The sequence below is a fragment of the Petaurus breviceps genome, unplaced genomic scaffold (genome assembly GCF_028583685.1).
Source record: "Petaurus breviceps papuanus isolate PSGF00001 unplaced genomic scaffold, PetGlider_PUasm1.0 37, whole genome shotgun sequence".
NCBI lineage: Eukaryota > Metazoa > Chordata > Mammalia > Diprotodontia > Petauridae > Petaurus > Petaurus breviceps.
This window is the reverse complement of record NW_027186296.1, coordinates 50683321-50708155: the sequence shown is the minus strand read 5'-3', so window position 1 is coordinate 50708155 and position 24835 is coordinate 50683321. Positions and strand designations below refer to the sequence as shown.

Below are 24835 nucleotides of genomic sequence, written 5' to 3'. Positions count from 1 at the left end.
AAGAAAGAAAGAAAGAAAGAAAGAAAGAAAGAAAGAAAGAAAGAAAGGAGGAAAGGAGGGAGAGAGAAGGAAGGAAGGAAGGAAGGAAGAAGCATAACATTCATTAAGGACCAGCAGTTCAAAGGTATGTAGACATGAGATGGAGTATCATTTATGAGGGACAACAATGGCTGACTGGGAGTACATAGAGAGAAATAATGTTTCTAAAGGTGAGAAAGGTAGAATGGCGTCAAGTTATAAAGTTTTAAATATCAAATAGAGGAGTTGTATTTGATCTAGAAATAATAGAGAACTCCTGAAGTCTATAGGGTAGGGTAATACTATGAGATAAAGCTGGAAACATAGGTCCCAGGCAGAATGTGGATGATCTGAAATGCCAAGCTAGAAGTTTAATCAGTGATGTGGCAAGCAATGGGAAACTGAAAGTTTCTGCCAAGGGTAGTGATGTGATCAAAGTAGTGCATTAGAAAAAAATGTTATGACAGTAATAAGAATAAGAACCTTATGTGAAGAGACAAATAATGAGGGTGACACAACAGTCCAGGCAAAAGGCAATAAAGGCCCAGACTAGGGTCATAGCAACGGGAATAGAAAGGAGTAGACAGATTCAATAGTTATTTTGTTAGTAGGATCAACAGGCCAAATAAGTGCATATGGGATATCAAGAAAGAGAAAAAAGTCAAAGATAACTCCAAGCTATCTGGTCTGAGTGATTAGTGATCAAGGCAGTTAGATGGTATGGTGGATGAAACACCCTAGAGTAGGGAAGAATTCAGTTCAAATACAACCTCAGACACTGACCAGCCACATGACCCTGGGCAAGTCACTTAACCTTTATCTACCTCAGCTTCCTCAACTACAAAATGAGGATAATTATAATACCTATTCCCCAGGCTTACTGTGAAGCAAAAATGAGAAATATTTGTAGAGCACTTTCCTAATTTTATTATTATTACCATTATCATTGTTGTTGTTGTTAGGGGTAGGATCATTAATAGATACAGGGTAAGTTAAAAATGGGGCAGCTAGGTGGTGCAGTTATTAGAGTACCTGCCTTGGAGTCAGGAGAACTTGAGTTCAAATCTGGGCTCAGACACTTGACACTTACATAGCTGTGTGACCTTGGGCAAGTCAGTTATTGCTTTGCCTTCCTACCTCCAAAAAAAAAGAAGGGGAATAGGTTTGGGGGAGAAGATGATGACTTTTAATTCTGGATGTATTGATTTTAAGGTTTTGTTGAGTATCCATAAAAATATATAGCAGAAACGTAGAAATGCAGGACTGTCATTTCATGTGTGTGTAATGTATGTGTTGTAACATATAGATTAGGAAGTCATTTGTACAGAGGTGGTAAATGGAGTCATTGGTAGAGAACAAAAATCAAAGGATAAGATCTTGGTGGATGCCCACATTTATGAAGTAGGAAGAAGGGAAAGAGCTACTGATTAAGACAAAGAGAGAATGGTCAGGTCAGACTAAGAGAACCAGGAAGATGTTCTATCATAAAAGCAAAGAGGGAGAGGAATTGATCAATAGTATCAAATGTTACAGAAAAGCCAAGGTAGGGAAAGAGAAATAATAGAAGGTCTTTGGATTTGCTAAGTGGAATATCATTGGTAACTCTGGAGAAAGCATTTCTAGTAGAGTGGCAGAGCCAGAAACCAAATTACAAGGGACTGAAAAGTGAGATGCAAATACAGTTTAAGCTCTCGTGTCTAGGTCCCTGATTCTCAAATGCTTTGGGGTATTTTGTGCATGCTCAGTGCTTTGCTATTTTGTATCATGGCACAGTGAATGTTTAAACTGGCAATACTACAAGAGAGTCAGGTGAATCACACATGCAGTTTCCTTTCAATAAGAGAAACCATTTTTGTCGAGTTGTTTTTAAGTTCAAGTTCCAAAGAGCTTTGAAGTTAGTATAAATGTGTAATTGGCATGTTTTGTTTATTTTATGAATTATATCATGCCTAAAATGCTATGCATAGTAGTAAAATTTACTTCAAACAAAGTAATCCATATATTTTTCTTTTGTCCGCAATAGCATAGCATCCAAAATTTCATGCCACATCTACTAAAGTTTACAGCATACTAATGTGATGTAATATACCCTTTTAAGGACCACTGATCTTTTTTATTGTTGGGGGGGAGGGAGGTAGGTAGGTGGTACAGTAGATAGAGTGCTGGGCCTGGAATCAGAAGGACCTGATTTCAAATCCATCCTTGGACATATTAGTTGTGTAAACCTAGGCAAGTCACTTAACCATTTGCCTCAGTTTCCCTATCTGTAAAATGAGCTGGAGAAAGAAATACCAAACCCTTCCAATATCTTTGCCAAGAAAACCCTACTAAAGCAACTCAACAAGTCAAACCAACAACAATTGAAGGAAAGGAAACAGAATAATTCCCAGGCAATGTAGTGGGGGGTAGAGCAGAAGGAAGGTGGGGAATGAAGACAGGAAAAACAAGGAAAGGGTTGTTGGCTATTTTTTTTTAAAGAACAGTTTTCTGTCAGATAGGAAAGAGTCAACAGAAAGGGAAGAACCAAGATGAAAGCCAGTGTGAATCTGTATTGGCTGGCTAACTTGCCTGTGTTCGTTTAATGTTTCCAGTGGAATGGTAAACTGAGTGGAAACCTGGCATCAGCTACACATGGTAGCTTCAAAAGTTTTGAAACTACTGTGTGAGCACAAATTTGATGATGTTGAATTTAGCCCCATCAATCCTGGAAAAGAAACTCAATCAGAGGATTTTCTTTCAATTCTATCAATTATATTTTGAATGTTTTTCCTAAAAATCTCATTCAATTAATTGAGACTTAGAGAGCACTAGGAGTTCTTTGATGGAAGTATCATTTTTCTGTCTATAACCAACCTAAATTTCTGTTGCAGACATTTCCTTAGAGCTACTGTACAATCACCAACCCTGAACAATTTGGACTGTATTCTAAAGACCAAAATAATTTCATAGAAATTCGAGGGAGTTGGGAGGGGGTGGGAGTTAGGGCGGTATATAACCATTGATGAGGTGCCATTTTGCACAAAGGCGTCTTTGCATTAAGTCTGAGTATCCGGCTTTGGATCCTTCTTGATGCCACACTGGCAGAAGAGCCATATTTTCCTGCCAACTCATCTGGATCAAAAGGGCCATGGCACGTTTGAACAAAAAGATTTGATAAGAACAAGCATGGCTTTGTTCTGCTGCTCTTCTAAAAACTCTGAATTCCTTGGCATCTTTACCAAAGGAGGGAAAGGTCAGAAAATTCTCAATTCTGTGCCAACAAAGAATCAAGCATGCAGAAATTTTCACACCTGCTATAGCCCACTGGGCTCTTCTTGCACTCAAGACTTTGGAGATGTGCAAAAAGCATAAGATTTTAGAAATCCCCTGTTTCCTATAACTACTTTGGAGCCTTATATTAATATAATTACCTTCTTCTAAGATGGGAAAGAGGACTAAACAAAGGCATATTGAAAATGAAGTCTGTAGGTGGATCTAAGCTTCTCCTGCTTATACATATACTGAATAGTTATAATTCCATAAAGACAAAAGTAGTGATAAGAGGCATCTAAGTGGCACAAATTCTAGAGTCTAGCAGCTAGACCTAGAGTCGGGAAGACCTGAGTTCTAATCCTACCTCAGACACATAACTAGCTGTGCTGAATGAGTCACAAGTTCTATCTGCCTCAGTTTACTCATCTATAAAATGGGGATGATAACTGTAATGACCTCCAAGGATGGTTGTGAGGACAAATAAAGTGCTAGTGATCTGTCTGGCTTCCTTTAAGTCCCAATTAAAATTCCATTTTTTACAAGAAGCCTTCCCCAATTCTATTACCTTCCCTCTGTTACTATTTCCTACTTTTCATATATATAGTTTATTCTGTATATATTTGTTTGCGTGTTTTTTCCCATTAAATTGTAAGCCCCTTGAGGGCAGGAACTGTTTTTTGCATCTTTTTGTATCCCTGGCACTTAGCATACTGCCTGGCATATAGTAGGCACTTAATATATGTTTATTGATTGATTGCTTTATAAACTTTAAAGGATTTATGTAAATGCTATTTTTGTTTATTATTATGGGAAAAGTCACCTGTTCTTAGGAAGAACTACAGAAAAAGGCAATAGTCATTCTTCTTACAGTCAAGTAGTTCTTCTCTGGCAGGATTTGGATGACCTTTAAACTGAGTATGATCTTCAGATTACATATCAAACAGAGAAAACTCTGAATGTGTATCAAATAGGAAAAAGTACAATGACGAGGCACTGAGGCACTCCAGACCAACTTTACTAGAAATGGATCTAATTAATACAACCAAATAATCTTTTCATTTTTTGGCAATTTACAATGGATGTCATCTACACAGAAAATACCACTATTTCAAAATCTATATTATACATATATAAACTATATCAAAGTGGTAAACCTATTCTTGCAATTTTAAAAAATAGAGGTAAAGAAGTTGAGTTGAGGAAATGTTTGTCACTTGGTTCAACCAGTTCCTTTCCCTCTCTATAGCCTTGAAGAACTAAATCCTGAACCCCAAATGCAATTGGCAAGAAATTCTGCTTTTCCAACATCATATAGGATATTCACTAATTTTTCACCCTTATTATAATTCAAGCATAAATCTGTAAAGATGAGCTTTGCAGAAGTCTTTTAACAAGCTAGAAAACCTTCCATGTATGATTATGAGCAGGGAACAGCAGATGGCAGCTTTGAACCCTCTCTAAGACAGGGTGAAATTATTGAAAGCCTTGAATGCCAGTTTGAGAAATTTCCAATAGGGAACCAATGGATGTTTAAATTGGACTTGACCAAAACAGCCTGAAAGAATAGTGAGAAAGTATTGTTGCCTCAATTTTGCATTCAACATATATAATGAATCAGGTTACCAAAACAGCCAGCCGCATAAATACCTCTTTCACTCATTTCCAATTTTAATTGAAAATAGATGAAGCTACTACTGCTTGTCTTTCTCCTTGAGAGGCTCATTGTTTCATACTCTACTCCTATACTTCTAAGCTAAACTATGAGTCCCTTTGGTGGTTTTCTCTCCTTAATTTATACCACCCTCAGTGTTGATGCACTTGGTCAGTAGAAATGTTGCTATAATTCTAAAGATATTTCCTTGTAAATAGCAATAACTAAGCATTCTTACATAGGGCACTGATTTTAGAGTTTTCGGGGAGACTTAACAAATAGTTGAAATAGAGCTAAGCTCACTCAGTTCAGTGTGAGTATTTATACAATTCTACACTGTAGCAAGAAGGATAGAACACAGGAGCCTTAATGCAAACAGTTCCTTCAAAAGCAAGGGCACAAAAACTCTCTGATACTATTAGGGCCACTGAAAAGTCAACAAAAGAAATGAACCTGCTGTCTACTTTATCACTGCAAGATGAGTTGCAACATAAGGCTAACTTCATCTTACTTAAACATTGAGGTATTCCTCCAGGAAAGCAGAAGGAAAACATCAGAAAAATTCTAATCTACTCTGAAGTGTCTGTGGAATGCTGATCTGAGGAAAATGTTTGCTGATGTGCATCATTCCACTTAACAAAGTCGCAACCTCTGAGCCATCCTTGCCTTCTGAGTATCACTCATGCCCTACACAAATCAAGTTTGTTGATTCTCCTCAATATAGGCCATGTTGGTCAGTTTTAACACAGCTACCTTAGTCTGGGTCCATCAGCCCAGTATATCACTTGACTGTTGCAAGAGCCCCCTTATTGGTTTACTGCCTCTCGTTTCTCCTCTTTCCAATTCATCTTCCACAGAACTAAGCCCACAGATATGACTATGTAGGTCCCTGTCACTCCCTTATTCAATAAAGCTTTAGTGGTACCTGATGAGGATAAAATATTAACTACTCTGGCATTTAAATCTCTATACAAAATCTATTTTCCAGTGCTACTACACATTAGTAGTTCTTATGTACTCTATTCTCATGGCTTCAGGCAAAATGGTTTATTGTTTTGTTCCCTTTATACAGCATTACATTTATTGCCTCCATGCTTTTGTAGAGGTTGTCCCCTGATACATACTACAGTTATCCCTTCCATATCGAGGTGGTTAGGGTACAGCACCCCCATGATCTGGAAAATCTGCATAATTTTTTGGCCCTATGTACCAGAGAAGAAGTTTGAATTTTTCCTTTTTCTTTTACAGAATGTTTATGGCACCTTAAAGATAAAATATATTGATATTATATGATATCATACATATATTTTATGCATTTCTGAGTTTCTAAACTTTTTTTTCTGTGTTGTCTGCTGGCCTTCTTGTTTTCATCTGTGGCTTCCACAAAACTCTCCCAAAATTTCCATTTAATCTCTTTTTCCAACCTGTGTTTTATTGAAATCTGGATGGGGGAAAGTCAAGGTGTAGAAGGGATAACTGTATTCTCTCTCCTCATCTCAGCCTCCACCAAAGTCTAGCTCAAGTGTTACCCCTTTCAAAAGACCTTTCCTGATCCTTGCTCCCTGCCTCCCACTTTGCCTTTATTTTGTACATATCCTATGTTTACTTATCTGTGAGCATTATATCCCTATAATTGAATATTTAGGGCAGGAATAGTCTTGCTTTTGAATTTGTATCACCAACACTTTATACAGTACTTAGCACACAGGAGGTGCTGCAGTCTTGGTAACTGATTAATAATGGGAAATTTTATTAATAGTGTTTATTTTTTTATTTTTCAAGAACCTTTACAACTCTTTCCTTCACAGAGAGCTGGAAGGGATTCCAGAAATCATATAATCCAAGCTTTGTACTTCTGAAGATGGAAGCGGCTTAAAAATAAGAGATAAGTAGTTACCAAGGTAATAACAGAAAGTCAAGTAGAACCCTGGTATTCTGAGGCCCCATACAACAGGCTGACTCACATTTTAGAATTTCTATTTTATTTTTTATATTTCTATTATAATTCTTTGTAAAAATTTGACAGGAAAACAAGTGTGAACACCTTTTGTAATACAGACAGTATTAATTTAGAGAACTATTTAGTACCTCAGTACAAACACTGACAATATCAGCAGCATGAGCTTCTTCATAAGGCCCTTAAGGTCAAATTCAAACATAACTAAGCCAACACCCACAAAATGAGGTCTTAGTTTCGAGGCCCATCTCAGACAACATCCATTTCACTGTCTAAGACTTCAGGATTCATGATACTAGTATTAAAAGCAGAATAAAAATTAAAAGGGATCATTGACTACAGCAGAGATAAAAGGAGATAAAATTAAGTGGATCATTCTTCTGCTGATTATGATGAGCCCAAGTAAAGATCTCATTGAGAAGTTAACATAATTGACCATTAATGAAGCTTAGAGAATATTTGTAGATTTCAAATATCCAAACCTTCTGGATTTTCTTTTAACTTCTTCAACTCGTTCTCATATGCATATGAGTAATCCAGAGCTAAACTCTAACAGTTTACTACAACTCCCTAGGAGTCTTAGTGTGATATAATCCATGTGTTGCCACAGTGCTGAGTGAGAAGCCAGTCTTGAGACTAGGGATCTTCTTTAGTGAATTCTAAACAAATCACAAAGAAATGGAAGCAAAGACTTAGACAGTGGAAAAGGCTCAGGATTTGGAGTCGGAGGACCTGGGTTGGAATTCTGGCTTGGCTATTGCCCGTTAGAGCTGGAACAATCACTTCCCATCTCTGGGACTCAGTGGTCCTCATCCACAAGTGTAAGGAGTTGGATTAGATGACCCCTCAGATCCCTGCCAAGTTCTAAACCTACGGTCCTATGAATTGTATTTGTTTCAAAAGAAAAAGAGAAGAAAACACATTACATAAAAAATCAGTACCTATGTGTTGAGGCATTTATCCAATCAAAGGACATTTTACAAACTCAATTTTCACATCATTGTGCTCAGTTGCTCCATCAAATCCTTTAAAGCTGCTAATCAACCAACAGGCCAAGTATGATTTTAAAATGAAAGGCTTTGTTATACCCAAAAACATTTATATGGAAGAAAGTTATATATACTTTCAAGAGCAGGTAAAAAAGTATACACATGGAAACAAAGGTTAGATAGCAAAGTAGCTAAAACAGCAGGAAAAGCAAAATAAATTATATATGTTAACACCTCCCAACACAGGTGGCTTTCCTTCTGCCTTGGGACTCAATTAGGCCAGCCCCCAGAGCAAAAAGGGTAAGAATTTTCAGAGGGAGAAAAAAGCGAAAGGATGTACATTCAAAGGTAGAATTTGGAACAGTTCCACTTTCTCTCCTCTCCTTCTCCCCCAAAACTCTCTTCACATCAAAAGGAATTATAAAATTGAAACACTTTCAATCAGAAAACAGATGGAGAGTCAGAGTATCCTAGGGGGGATATAATCCAAAACAGTCTTAAGAATAAATACTTCCTTTGGGGTAATTTAAGTCCTTTGCTATCTGAACTACCCCATGGCTCATTATTTCCAGCTCTCAATACGTGCATTCTTTAGAGGCATGTATTGCTTTAAATACTGAAACTATAAATATATGCCATTTATCACATGGTTAAATATCTTGTACATAGTAGATGTTTAATAAACAATTGCTGAAGGAATGACTAAAGGAACAAAGGAATACAATAAAATCCTGAAGGTACAACTACTGATCCTTAGGCAAGCCAATAAAAAGTTTAATTTAAGTTGCAATACAATGCCTTTTGTCAGTGACCTTTACATCATCCTTTCCAGTTGATTTTCATTTCATTAGGGTAAATTTTCAAGTATGGCTAAGCCACTGGAATCCTAAAGCGAATAGCTTTCATCCAATAAGATCCGCAACATCACATGTTCTGTGCTGATAGTGATAGAAAAGAATTCCACCTAGTTATTCATGCATGACCTTGTTTCCTTCCCTGAGACTATGCTGGCTATCTGTAATCAAGCTATATTTTTCTAAGTGTTACCCCATCTGATCTCTAATTCTGGATTATGAGACTTTCTCCAGAGCTGAAGTTAAACTTTAAGTAATTTCCTGGAGTGTACTGGGTTTTCTTAGCGAAGCAGACTGTTTGAAATCACTTGTTTTTTTGGCCACTTTCCAGGCTTTCCTGACCTAACTAAACCTTGTAAAAAAATGTCTGCTATTGTCTTCCTTTCATACTTTTGGATGTACATTTTTTGGCGCTAAACACATCCATAAGTTTGTTATGTAATTTTATAACAATTACCAGAGGAATTGTATAATAATACACTCTTCAGTTTTTCCTTTAAGTCTAATTTTGGAGTTAGAAGTAGAGGCAAAAAAAAAATTTGTCAGTATTCCCATTTCTTTTTCTTCCTTTTTAAAATCCATTACCATTGCTCTACAGATTAGATATATTTGGCTTCAAGTTCTCATTTAATGGACAAAAATGAATTAAGGTGTATTTACTTATGCTGGGACAAATTCAAGCTTTAGCACTTGCTTTTCCATAATTTAAGCAAAAAAGCAGGTTTAGATCTGAGGAAATCAGATTAAAACAACATGCTTGGTCAATGGATGCTATGGTCAGATGCAATTCAAATTGCCACTAAAAACCTTATTAGTTAATACTTTTCTTCAATTAGGAAAAAAAAAGAATAGGTTTGGATCTCAATCATGCCTTATGCTCCCACAATTCCCACTTACACCAAGGCTGTCAGAGGTGGGAGGTGGATCCTCCCCCTTAGTCCAGTTGATAACTTCAGTCATTTTAGGCTCTTTCCTCTTCTTCATTCTCTCCTCCTATCCAGTCAATTATTTGCTAAATCCTATTCATTCTACCTCCAGAACATCTGTCACATTTTTCCCCTCTCTCCATTCCCATGATTGCTATTAGCTGGTGCTTTCATTATCTCCTTTATCGTTATAGTTTTCCAACTGGCCGTCCCACTGCTAGTCTCTCCCCTAACAACCCAATCTCTGTACGACTTCGAAAGTAAGTAATCCAAGGCCAAGTCACTCATTTGCTAGACCAAACCAAACCAAACAAACAAACAAAAAAATACAACCCAAACAAACAAACAAAAATACAACCCAAACATAACAAACCCCAAACCACATACAACTTCAAGGAGTTCCTATTACCTCTAAAGTAAAATGCAAACTCTTCAGCCTGGCATTTAAAATAGTCTATATCCTGCCTCTAACAGAACCATCCAGCCTCATTTCACATTGCTCCCCTTCCTGCCTGTTATGTTTTGGCGGAACTAGAGTGACAACCAGCTATTCCTCAAATTCACCACTGAAGCTTCTATCCTTGGTATTGATAGAAACAAGCCTCCAAACCTGGAATGTATAATCTCCTCAACTCCACACCTCAGAATTCCAATTTACCTTGAAAATTCAGTTCAGGTGCCACCTCCTCCAGGGAGTCTTCCTTTTTCTTCCCAGTTATAAATGCTCCCTTCCACAATAAATTTTCTATTATTTCCTTATTTGTGTGCATGTCCCAGCACCAAGCACAGTGCCTTATACATAGTACATACTTAGCAAATATTTGTTGGATTGAATTTAACCAAATGCATTGAATTGTAGCTGGTTCTGGGTAAAGATCTCTGGGATTACTCAATTTGGGATTATTCTAAAATCCCATTATGAGTTTGGAATCAATGGTCTACCTGCAACCTCAAGGCCACATGTGGCCCTCTGGGTCCTCAAGTTTGGATTCAATCAAAAGATTGAACTTGAGGACCACTTGTGGCCTCAGGTTCTCCACCCCTGTCTAACCTCTCTAGCCTAATGTCAACCTAGCCAGGTAGCCTATCAAACTGACTTTTTTTCTTGATCAACAGTAAACTGATGTCATACTATTTTTAAAACTAAATTACAACCTTTCCTGGAGGTTCTATGATCTATGTGCCTCATTATCATCACAAAGCTCTGTAACTCTCCTACACATCAGCATTTCATGAAAATTTCTTAGGTATTATATATCATTTGAAAATCTGAAATGTTGAATGATCAAGAAGAATGAAAAGCTTCATTCCATTCAATTAGTATCCATAGAATTTCCACTGACTTCTATTGTAAAGGAGCTAAAATTGGGTGTGGAAAAAATATGAACATGACAGAATATAACAACTGTCCCCCCTCTTCCCAAACATTTCTCTCTCCTAGAATTACACTTTATCTTATAAAATGTATTCATCTTGGCAATTGCAATTCCATCACAAAATAAATCCACCGTAGTAGGCAAGTAACAAATGTTTATTCACTACCTGAATTGCTGATAAATTCCAGCAAGGCACATGTAAGAGCTGACCCCTGGATTCTTTGTGTTTTTTTTTTCTCCTAAGCATCCTGTATGCAAGTGGAATCCTTCCACTTGATTATCTACTTAAGTCAAAATGAAGAGGAACACAACCATCTCAAATACTCCTCAGACATCCTTAAACTTCTCTATATAGATGCCTTTTACAATACTTGATTTTTTTTTACTTTGGGACACATGAGGCAACTTAAATATACATTTATTGTATCATCTACAACAAAACATCAAAAACTAAATAGTATGAAATATTTAGAAAGGAGAAAACCTGTTTTAAAAGGGTCTTTTGGATCGACTCTGTGAACTACACAAGCTGATCAACTGGAAAAAGGACTTATTTGCATTGATGGCTCCATCCTGAATATTCTAGGACAATATTGAAGATGGGTGATACTTGAGGAAGACAGAGATGGGAGAAAAGCCCAGGTCAAAGCAGCCTAAAATTGTTCTAGGAAATCAGGGTTTCTAATGGGATGCCGTTATCTGAACAGATGTGCTTTAAAACATATGTTTGATGGCAAATTCCTTAAAAGCAATGATTATGTCTTCTTTATCTTTATGTGTCCTCCATGTATATGTACATATATATGTATGCATAAGTAAAGAGGTTCTCATGATATGATTACTTAATTGAACTCATTAAATATGGCCTGATTCTTTCTACCATTAGCGACTGGAACTCTCAAAAGTGTCCAACAAGGACAAGAGATCTTACTAGGATCCTGTTATTCTGATACACCATAACAAAATGATATGGACAGAAAGTATAAGACAGGGCATATTTGAAAGCAGGCATAGTATTGTTTCCTTTCCTCTCTTTGTGCATCATTTTTATGACACAATAGTAATAATAATAGCTAGCTCTGATAAATCAGCACTTTACACATATTATCTCATCATCTGATCTCTACAACAACTGTGAGAGAAAGGTATGATTATTATCCCCATTTTACAAATGAGGAGACTGATACAAAAAGAGGTTAAAAAGAGTCACACAGCTAGTAAATTTCTGAGGCTGGATTTGAACTTAGGTCTTCCTGATTCCAGGTCTCCTGCTCTAGCCACTGTAACTGCCTCTTATGATTGGTTTTTTTTTTTTTTAAATCAGTTCACAGATGTAAGAGAGAAGAGGCTTGGCTAGACAGACAGCAGTTGATCTAAAAAAAAAAAAAGATTTAGTGCCTTTACTATCAATGATACTAGCTCAAAATGTCCCCTTACCACTCTTCTCACACAATCATACCGACTGCCTCCTGGTTTCCATGGGCCTCAAAACCTGAGTCTTATAACTTCCAAACAGTAGCAAGGAGTGATTCCAGAACCCTTTCCCGACATTTGTTTGGCAAGTGGGGGAGGGTGGTTAGCTGGACATCAAGTTAAATTCAGATCCTTGATGTGTCTGTTTATGAACAAATTTGACTGTTCTCACCAGCCTAGACAAAAAACCTGGTTAAATTCAATGAATATGATTTTGAAAACCACCTATTGAGTACCCACTTCATAGTTTTATTTTTTTTTTGGAGGGGGAAAGGCAGGGCAATTTGGGTTAAGTGACTTGCCCAAGGTCACATGGCTAGTAAATGTTAGGTGTCTGAGGTCAAATTTGAACTCAGGTCCTCCTAACTCCAGGGCCGGTGCTCTATTCACTGCACCACCTAGCCGCCTGAAGTACCCGCTTCATAAAAGACACTGTGATAGATGCTAAGCAAACAAAAATGAAAAGGAACAGCCTCTTCCTTGAAGGACCTTCAAGTCTTAAAAGGGTGATAAGATACGCTCACAGATCCTTAAGATACAAAAGACAATATGACAGGCCCAAAAGATAGCTGATGTGAACTGGGAAAGTTTCATGAAAGAAGAGGCACCTTGAACTGAGCTCTGAAGGGAGAGGAAGGAATTCGTTCCATGACTGAGAGGCAGCCCTGTAAGAATTCACGACAGTATGGGGTGGCTAGGTGGCGCAGTGAATAGAGCACCAGCCCTGGAGTCAGAAGGACTGGAGTTCAAATCCAGCCTCAGACACTGAACACTTAACTAGCCATGTGACCTTGGGCAAGTCACTTAACCCCAATTGCCCTATGTCCTCTCCCCCCAACCCCCAAAAAAGAAGAATTCACAACAATGGAAGAAGACAGGATGAAACTGGGAAAACAGTAGTCTAATAAAAGTTACGTGAAGGCTGAAAAATTATATTGTAGACCAAGGATTATGTTTTGAAACTATAAACAAAAGTAACCTATGAAAAATGTTTGAACAAGAGAGTGAGGGGGTCACATCTCTGTATTAGGAAGAATTTTTTTTTTTGGCACAGTGCATAGAATACCGGGCCTGGAGTCAAGATACCTGATTCAAATCCATGCTCATATATCAACTAGTTATGTGACCCTGGGTAAGTCATTTAACCTCTGTCTGCCTTAGTTTCCTTATCTGAAAAATTGGGATAATAATAGCACCTACCTCCCAGGGTTATTGTGAAGATTGAATGAGATGATATTTATAAAGTGCTTTGTAAACCTTAAAGTGCTCTATAAAGGCCAGCTGTTACTAGCAATAATAGTAATTATAATTTCAACCCTTTGCTAGGTCCATGATCATCATAATAGCACTTTAGAGTCACAAAATCCTTTGAGAAACATCTCAGTTTATGCTTCAAAAATAGTGTTAGGATAGATAGTGAAGGTATTATTATCCTCATTTTACAAATGAGGAAAGCTGCTTTTAGACAAGTTAGCCAACTTGACAAAGATTACACGACTGGTACAAACGACAGAGGTGAGACTGGAATCTAGTCTGTCAGAGTCCAAATCCAGTTCTCTTTCTGCTATTTCCTATTTCTGCCTTTGAGTTGGTTAGTAGGATATAAGCTACTTGAGGGCGTGAAGATCTCAGGTTTTTTTTTTTTTTTGTGCTTGTATGCTGTTTTCACTGCAGTAAATGGTTTTAAGTTTATGCATAGCCCTTGGTCATAGAGACCAGGAACTTGGAGAGTGACGATGCCTTTGGGGGGAATCTTATATAAACCTATCTGAAGATGGGAGAATAGTCCTTTGGATTTATTCTCATGATGATTTTTGTCATTATTGATCTAGGTACATCCTATCCTGCAGAGACCTAGAGAGCTGAAATAGCTTATCTTATATTTTTGTTTATATTTAGTAAAGGAGTTAAAAAAATATTATTCTCTGCCTCATTGATTCAATCTCTTTACATTGCATTTGTGGGTGAATCTGCTCCTGGTCTAAGATATCTGCTGATAGGAAAATTTGGTAAGATTGCCTATAGGCTCATGACTTAGAAATGGGGTGCTATTAGTGAAGGAAGGAAGGATGGGATATTCACATTGCCACAGTAGCCTGATATTGGATCCTAAGGGATTAGATTCCCTTAAATCCTAGGAGATTTAGTAGAAGGAAAGGTGGGGGGGGGAGAAACACCTGATACACAATTACCTGACTAATGCTATTAATTAAAATTTGGTCACTGAATTAAAATAAAAGTTAAATTATCTAAAGTCAAACTAGACACATCTGTACTGAGGGAGAAAGCCAAATGATGGACTTTGTGAGAAGCCAGCTGAAACGAGGAACATTATTGTCCCAGAAGCTATGCAGAGAACATGCTATTGAGATCCTAATTTAATCTTGTTGCACCAATATATATGAATTAGAGATAAAATTCTGGAGAAAAGTCAAGACTGGAGTAAGGAAAATCCCCCCAGAATTGCTTCCTCCCTTTATCAAATGGCTCAATTAAATGACTTTCATTATTAAATGGCTCTGGACCTAGCTTTTCCCAAAGACTGAGACCCGTGGGGTATAAGCCATCACCAGTCCCAAGGTGTTCTCAAAGTAGATGGTGAAGTGGAAGAGATAAATGACTATAAAACAAATAAAGCCAACAAATCATTTGAAAGCTAAATATTGCAAGATGGCAAGTAAACTTTATATGCTTACCTAGTTACTTTATGGCTGCTGGAGGAAATATTGCTTTATTTAGTCAGGAGGAATTTCATAAATTGGGGAATTGGTCTTACCTCCCCCACATCCTTTTTTCTTTCTTTCTTTCTTTTTGGTTTTTGGAGGGGGAAAGGTAGAAAAATTGGGGTTAAGTGACTTGCCCAAGGTCACACAGCTAGTTTTTGTGTTAAGTGTCTGAAGCCAGATTTTAACTCAGGACCGCCTGACTCCAGGGCTGGTACTCTATTCACTGTGCCACCTAGCCACGCCCCCCCCACATCCATTTTTCAAGGATATTTTGATTCCCTATACAGTGGGGTAAGATCTCTTCCTATGACTTATATCTGTTCCAGTGGGTTGGGTGGGAATCAGGTAGGTTTGTCCTTGCATGCTCTGTTAAGATCTAGGGTCAGGCTAACGAGGGTGCCAGATAGCAGAAAGAGCTGGGAGCTTTGGACTGGTTATATAATTGATCAGCTAAACAAGCCCACATCTCTTTATGAATAACCTACTCCAGAAGCTCATAGGGCTAAGCTGTGAGAGAGTATTCTTTCTGGTTGGAAAGAGATGATTAGAGGGGATGCCCATTAACTGGGGAATGGCTGAACAAGTTGTAGCATATGGTCTTAATGGAATAGTATCATGGTATAAGAAATGACAAGCAGGATGATCTCAGAAAAAACGTGGAAAGACTTACATGAACTGATACAAAGTAAAGTGAGCAGAACTAGGAGCACATTGTACATAGTAATAGCAATATTGTACAATGATCCACTGTGAATGACTTAACTATTCCCATCAATACAATGATCCAAGCCAATTGTGAAGGACTCATGATGAAAAATGCTATCTATATCCAGAGAAAGAACTGATGTAGTCTGAATGCATATTGAAGCATACTATTTTTCACATTTTTTGTAGTTTTATTTTTGATCTGTGTCTTCTTTCACAACATGACTAATGTAAAATATGTTTTGCATTATCGTTTATGTCTAACCTATATTCAATTACCATCTCAGAACAGGGAGAGGTGGTGACAGAGGGAGAGAATTTGGAACTCAAAATTTTTAAAATGAATGTTATAAATTTTCTTTACATATAATTGGGGTAAAACAATTTTTAAGATTTTAGGAAATAGTTGGTTACTATCATCCTTCTCTCATTTGTTCAAAATTAGAACAGTATGCTTTTGGAGGAGTAACAAAGGGTGGGCCTCCCTGACCTTCAAGCAGATTCAAAACACACTCAGGCGATTCTGCTCAAAAGGGATTGGATCTGCTCCGGCTTTGTGTAGGCTAGAGTTAAGAGTCTGGTCATTAAAGCATTTGATTGATAAGAGAGAGACTGATACCTACCCCTGCTTAGAAAATACCAGGGGAGAAGAAGAAAAGGGCAGGAGGTGGTTTTCTAGGAGACTTGAAGAAGAGAACAGATCTGCTTCCAGATAAATAAATATACACATACATCCTCATATGTATGTATGGAAATGTACACATATATATGTATGTATATATGTTTGGAAGCAGAGCTGTTGTTCAAGTCCATAGAATCACTGAATCTGAGAGCTGGAAAGGATCCCAGCAGCCATTTATTCTAACTCATACACAAAGAAATGCTCACTTCTCTGCTTGAAGACGTCTAAGGAGAGGGAACTCACAACCTCTCCAGGCCATCTATTCCTCATGGCCATTTCTCTGGTTAGTTTTCTGTAACTGGTTTTGCTCTTGTTAATTGGCTTCTGGCTTCATTGTGACCTCCTGAGCAGCTTATAATTTGGCAATATCATTGTTGTTCTCACTTTAAGGTGGGTAATTGTGGTTTGGGCTATGATTACTTTTTTTCTTTGTTGAAATTATGTCCTGTGTATTATTCCCCTTGGATGTTTTATTTACTTGTACTTAGAACTGAGGTCTGGGTTATTTACTCTTTAGCATGAAATACGGTCTCAGTACCAGTATAGCCACAATAAGGGCATGACTAAGGTATAGGATGACAGGCACTGTTTATTTTGCCCAGGCTTTGGCCCCTACAAGGCTAATAAGGTTGCAGGGCATCAGTGATTTTAAGCACATGTGTTGCCCTTCATGGAAAGATGGAGTTTAGAAAGGACAGATTCCTTCTGGGAGAATTTCATATGAACCAGAAAGAGGGTAACTCTGGGTTTTGTTAAAACTTTTACTCTCTTGCTGGGTAGTGTAGTTATTTAACTGGGCACAATTGTGTTCAGCAGGGACCTATATATCCTTGCTGTTTGTTTGAAAGAATCAGAGAGAGAGAAAGACAGAAATTTATTGATTTATTACAGGTACACTATGCATTTTAAGGGTTCCTCTTTGTGTTTCCCAATAATCTGGTCTACTCACTTATAACAATACCCGCTCAGAATGCAGTAAAAAAAAAATTAGGTTATTTTAGAGACAAAAATCCATTACAAAACTGCATAAAGCCAGTAAGCAAGATTTAAAGTGAGCAGGATATTCTTGAGAGTAAACAGTGCCAGGCAGGGATGGAACAAAGGACAAAAGAGGTGGAAAATGAATAATTTACTAGATTCTAATGACGGCAGCAAATTCTGCCCAGGCAGATCACATCCCCAATAGGCTGAATGTAATCACAAGAAGCCTGTGGGTAGGAGGAGTTTGCTGAAGGATAGAGCAGAGACCACTGGAAGCTGGGAGTCAGAGCAGTTAGAGCTGTAGTGAGGAGAGGACACACCCAGGCAACAGCTAGGCTTTTGAGTGTTGATTTGTGGAAAGGCTAAAGGATAGTGTGGCTCTTTGTGCTGTTATGGTATATTAACTTCTTTTCTACTATGATGGGTTCAGCTTTCTGGTTTTGGGATTTGGTTTTCTGGTGTTCGCATAAATGTTTTGCTTCTGTCCTATATATGGAGTGTCTGTTATATTTTGCGATTGAGCACTATGCTGACATATTCACAGTTGCCATCGACACTGTGAATATTGTGTTGGCATTACACAGTACCACTACTAAGTCTGTATTCCAAAGAGATCATTAAAAAGGGGAAAGGACCCACGTGTACAAAAATATTTATAGCAGTTCTTTTCATGGAGACAAAGAAGTTGAAGTTGAGGGAATTCCCATCAATTGGGGAATAGTTGAACAATTTGTAGTATATGAATGTAAAGGAATATTAATGTGTTATAAGAAATGATGAACAGGCAGATTTCAAAAAAACTGGAAGGACTTAAATTGATGCTGAGTAGAATGAGCAGAATCAGGATAACATTGTACACAGTAACAGCAACATTGTGCAATGATCACCTATGACTGACTTAAGCTCTTCTCAGCAATACAATGATTCAAGATAATTATAAAAGAATCACCATGGGAAATGCTATCCAGATCCTGAGAAAGAACTATGGAGTTTGAATGGAGACTGAAACATACTATTTTCACTTTTTTGGTTTTTTGTAGCTTTTTCTTTTTGTTCCTTTTCTTTCACAACATGACTAATATGGAAATATGTTTACATGAATGCACATGTGTTATCTATATCAGATTGCTTGCTGTCTTGGGGAAGAAGGGAGAAAAAATGTGAAACTCAAAATCTTATAAAAAATGAATGTCAAAAACTTTCTTTACATGTAGTTAGAAAAACATAGTATTTACCCAAAAAAGGCAATTCAACAGAATTAACTCATATATCCATGTGTCTTACAGTACATGCAATAGTCTGTGTTCCTCTATGTCTACAATGAGAGAAGTGCATTTTATTATCTCTTCTCCCGGGCCAAGCTTGGTCATTACATTTATGCAGTGTTCAGTTTCTGTTTTGTTGTTCTTCCCATATATATTGCTGTAGTAGTTGCATATATTGTTTGCCTGGTTCTGTTTACTTCATTCTGCATCAGTTCATGTGATTTCTCATAGTTTTCTAAATTCTTTATATTTGTAGTTTCTTATGAAACTAGTTCAGTAATATCCCATTACATCCATGTACCACAATTTGAGTAGCCATTCCTCAATTAATGGGCAACTATTTTATTTTCATTTCTTTGTCACCACAAAAAAGTGCTGCTATGAATATTTCATTTTATAGTGGGATCTTTCTATTGTTTGACATCCTTGGGGTAGAGTAGTGAGATTCCCAAGTAAAGGGAAAGAACAATTTAATTATCTTCTTAATGTAATTTCAAACATATTACTAATTTAAAGAAAAAAGACAAAGAAATTAAACATTCATCAAGAATTTTTAAAATTGATCTTTAAGCATAATGCCTTGCAAAAAAAAGGTAATGATATAGTAAGAGCTGTGATAGTGTTTTCTTCTCTATCCCATTTGAGTAACTTTGGAAAATAAAACATATCCTTTTGAATGGCTCTTACCTGAAAGAGGAAAAAAAGGAAGACAGCCAGTGGGACTTGAGCAAAGGTACCTTCAGAAGAAGTAGACTGGAAGGTTTTGCACTTATCTTGCATGAACAGATGATACAGAAAAACTGCAGAACTCTCAAGACTTGTACTTAATTTTCCTAAGAAACTGATATATCAGATAGCTATAGCACAGAGGTGAGATGCCACCAGAAACACCTAGAAATAGGAGAAACAGGAAAAATATGTTGCCATCATCACTACCTCCCTTTATCACTGGACAGTAGCAGGCCAAGGGGAGAACTGGCAGGGGGCAGAGACTAGGGATTCTTTGCATACATTTTTCCAGGTTTCACAAGTGTGTTTTAAACCAAGGAAGTGAAAAAAATTCCCTAGGATGTAATCAGGCCTCTGATCATAAGCATATCTGTTACAAGTATTAGAATGAAATAGTAACAAAGTAATAGTGAATGATTTTTTTTCTTTCTCAGCTCACATGAGAATTCTAGAATTTAAGATTTGGAAGTTGGCTTAGAGATAATCTATTCCAGGGTTTCTAAAATCTTTATTGCCATGGTCCCTTTGGCAGTTTAGACTGAAATCTCTGAACTCCTCAGAATAATGTTTTTAAATTCAATTTCATTTTCAGTTCCAAATTATTTTTCTCCCCACCTTTCCCCCCACGTTGAGAAGACAAAAAATACAAAACCCATTATAAATATGAAGTTACACAAAACAAATTTCAGTATTGGTGTGCTGTGGGGTGGAGGTGGGGGAGTAAAAGAAAAACAGCTCCATATTCCCTTTATCCCTAAGAAGGCATATTCCCTTTATGTCTAAGAAGGCATCAAGTACAATTGGTCAATATGGAAGAAAGCCTTGTGAGGAAAAAAGGAAGGGAAGAGGGCAGTGGAGGTAAGGCTGATCACACTTATTCTTCTAAGAATACATCATAGGAGAGTTGTCCATCCTGCTTATACAAAAATACACAAGTCATAACTCATTCATGTTTGAAGGTGACACATTATATATATATATATATATATATATATATATATATATATATATATATATCATTATAGTCACTGTTGAAAACAGTATTTTTTGGCTTTAATAAGTTACTGCAAAGTAGAAATCAGTACATTTCTAGCAGTCCTGAAAGTTGCCTTAGAAATGACAGACTTTTAAAAAGATCTTTGTGGTTGTTGATGATGCCATCCATCATCTCTGATTTCCTCATGTCAGTAATTAAGTATTAATATCTTTGTGTGGTGTTCATAAAGAAGAAGATCAGGAATCCATTGTTTACATGGGATTGGAATGTTTATATCAGTGACATTTATTTTATGGTTTTATCATAAGTCTCAGAACACTTTCATTTAACAAACACCAAAGAACAAAACAAGCACAAAATGAAAAGAAATCCAGCCCTCTTCTCCTCCCAGTCAAGATTTAAAGTACATGAAAATTCTATGATCCACATGTTGTTACTTTATACTGCTACCATAAAGTATTAGACATTCTTTGAAGGTCATAATCTGCTCCCTGGTGGTGACATGAGTAACACAACACAACACTATGTGATGGGGTTGGACTGTAGCAAAGGCCCACTATCAAGAAAAATATGCAAAGGAGGTAAAATTCAGAAATGAAGGCTTGAAATGCCATTCTAAACCAGAATGGAGTATCAGGTGTCAGAAAGCTAGAGAGAAGTGTCTTTCCACGTGTGTGAATGTTGCATGTGAGAAATATGGAAGGACTGAGAAGCAGAAAATTAAAAAGAGAAAGAAATGACAGCAACAGTTGTTTTTTTTTTGTTTTGTTGCTTGCTGAAAATGCAGGGTGAAGGTAGAACCCAGAGGACATTCCACCAAAATAACAACAAGGCGCCACCACAAAAGGTGATCTCTGAGATTCCTTTTATGTTCACAAATCTTAATTCTAGAAACTAATGGAGAAAAAAATTACTGATTATTATATGGATGTAGCTTTCTTAAACTACACAAAGAATTCTAAAATTGAGAGGAAAATATCTTTCTGAAGGGTCCCAGAAGAAGATATTGCACAGTTTGGCACAGTTTCTCTACTTACCCTCAAATAAACGTTTTGCCAAAAGGATGCTATAGACAATATCGAGTGAGAAGCTGCACTTATTTCCATTCTTAAATGGCTAGTGTTGGAAAGACTTTGGGAGAATAAACACATTAATATGCTGTTGGCAGAGTATGAATTGTTCTGACTGTTTTGGAAAAAAAGATCAGTAGTTATCAATCAACAAGCATTGGTTAAGTTCTGACTATATCCTAGACACTGTGCTAGGCCCTTGGGATGATACAAGAACAAAAAATGAGATAATCTCTACCCTCAAAGAGCATATGCTCTATTGTGGGAGACAACGTGAACATATATGTAGGTATGTCAAATAAAACAAAATAAATGTAAGGTAGTTAAATACTAAATAGCGAGGAAATGAGAGTACTAGCAGTTGAGGAGGGGGTGAAAAACAGTAAATGTTTCCTATAAAAGATGTTACTTGAGATGCATCTTAAAGAAAAAGGGGGTTCTATGAGACAGTGACGAGGAAAGTGTGCACTCCAGACATGGAACAGGAACCTGTACAAAGACATGGAAATGGGAAATGGAATGTTACATGTAAGGGAGAGAAGGTCAATTTGATTGGACCATAGAGTACATGACAATTCATATTGTATAAAGGAACTATAAAGTTTCTTATAAAGGCAGATTGAGGCAAGATTATAGGGCACTTCAAAAGACCAAGAGAGGAGTTTATTTTTGATCCTCAAGACAATTGGAAACCACAAGAGTTTAATGAATATGGAAGTCACATGGTCAGACCTTTTGCTTAAGGAAAATAGCTTTGGCAGTTAGGTGGTGGATAGATTAGGCTAGAGAGAGACTTGGGGCAGGGAAAACAAATTAGAGGTCACTGAAATCACCTAGGCAAGTAGTGATGAAAGCCTGAACTAAGAGGGCAACTGTATGAGCAGATAAAATGGGACAGATATGGTGGAAGTGAACACTGAAAGATTTGGCAACTCATTGGAAATGTAAGGTGAGGGAGAGTAAAGAGTTGATGATAACAATGAGGCTATGAACCAAGGAGACTGGAAGAATGACGGTGCTTTTTACAGAAATAGGAAATCTGGAAGAGAGTTAGAGTTGTGGGATAAAAGACATTGCATTTTATTTTGAACATGTTGAAATCTGAGATATCTCCAGGACATCACATTTGAAATCGAATGAAGAGTTACTAACTCTTCACACCCTTTGACCCAGTGATCTCATTTCAAGGCATATATGCAATGACAAAAAGAAGGATAGCACAGGGGTGGCTGGGTGATGCAGTGAATAGAGCAACGGACCTGGAGTCGGGAGGACCTGAGTTCAAATCCGACCTCAGACACTTAACACAAAAAAAACTAGCTGTGTGACCTTGAGCAAGTCACTTAACCCCAACTGCCCTACCTTCCCCCCTCCAAAAAGCAAAAAAAAAAAAAGACAGCACATATACCAACATATTCATAGCTTTACTTTTTGTAGTACAAAAATCATGGAAGAAAATGGGTATTCATCAGTTGCTGAAGAAATTGTGAAATGATTATTATAGAATATGACACCATAATATAATATGCATCATAAAAATGATGAATCAATAAACAAACATTTCTTAAGTGCCTACTATGTGCCAGGCATTGTGTTAGGTGTTGGGCATATGAAGGCAAAAATGAAACAGACACTGCCCTCAAAGAGCTGATATTCTGGGGCGGCCAGGTAGCACAGCGAGTAAGAGCACCAGCTCCAGTGTTGAGAACACCTGGAGATCGAATCCCGGGCTCAGACACTTAGCACCCACCCAGAAACACCTGGCCGTGTAACCTTGAGCAAGTTACTTAACCCCAATTGCTTAGGGGCAGCCAGGTGGCTCAGCGAGTAAGAGCACCGGCTCCAGTGTCGGGATGACCTGGATCAAATCCAGGCTCAGATACTCAGCACCACACCCAGAAATAATAACTGGCCGTGTAACCTTGAGCAAGTTACTTAACCCCAATTGCTTTAAAAAAAAAAAAAGAGCTGATATTCTATTGGAGGAATGAGGATTCAGAGAAACAGAAACCTGTATGAAGTCATGCAGAATGAAGACAGCAGAAACAGAACCATGCTCACAATAATTATAATAATGGAAATGAAACAACACTAAATGATATCATAAATCAGGTTAAATGCAATCAGCAATTTTTGCTTCAGAGAACCGATGGTGAATCTTCTCTTGAAAATTAAAGTATGGACACAAAATGCTGCATATCTTGTCACTTGTTTCCTTTGATTTGTTTAATTTTGCTTCATTGTTCTTTATTGTAACTGAGGGTTCTAAAGGTATGGGCTTATTAGCAAGTGACTGTGGCATTAAAAAAATCACCTCAATAAAATTTCATTTTTGAGATCACGGATTAAAAGCTAGTCTTGGAGTCCAGAATACCCATTTAAATCCCTCTTCTGTATGATCATTGGCATGTCAATTAGCCGCCCATGTTCTAGGCAAGTATCTCAGATTAGAAGTTACAGAGGTCTTGACCTGCATTACTAGAGTTTCCTCATTCAAGAGTTCCTCTACAAATGAAATCACAGGTTCAGCACCAGGCCCATTTCAATAATAAAAATAATTTCATTTTATGGAATAGGGTCAAAGGAACATAGATGAAAAAGTTGAAAAAGATCTGATAGCATCAATGCTAACATTATTATTTTATAAGTGAAGAATTAAGGCAAGGTATATTTGGATTTTTAACAAAAACAAGTCTTGGGCATTAGTTTATAAATTAAAATTTATGTATGTTACTGACAGGAATGAATGAGTTTTGCTCTTTCTCCCTATGATCATGAGGCAGTCTCACACTTTTCTTCAAGGCATTAGTATCTATGACCTTGTATTTTAAAAGGACTTTTTAAAAATGCTTGATTCAAAAAGATGTGGCTTATTCCTTTATTTCCAAGTTGCAAATATAGATTTCAACAAAAGGGCTTAGCTCCATAAAGTTTACCATCCAATAATGTGATAATCAAAATGCTTAGATTTCAGGTAGCACTTTTTATACTCAATTTCAAGTCCACACAACTATGATACTTTGGGAGAAATAAGGCAAAGAATTCATGTTTTGGCTGAATTATCTCACTTCCTCAGACAAAAGCAGGTGCTCTACATGAGACCATAAAGCTTGTTTAAAAGTGTTTTGTTTTCATAATTCCAAATGACCAATTTGATTAGTTATTTTCCACTGTATGGACCAAG

The 24835-nt window shown here is 37.2% G+C and overlaps 1 protein-coding gene across 2 annotated transcripts in view; it reads right to left on the bottom strand.

The window, feature by feature from the left end:
- ADAMTS17 (ADAM metallopeptidase with thrombospondin type 1 motif 17) overlaps positions 1 to 24835 on the bottom strand; it is a 523726-nt gene that overhangs the window by 357455 nt on the left and 141436 nt on the right. The gene's annotated exons all lie outside the window — the stretch shown is intronic.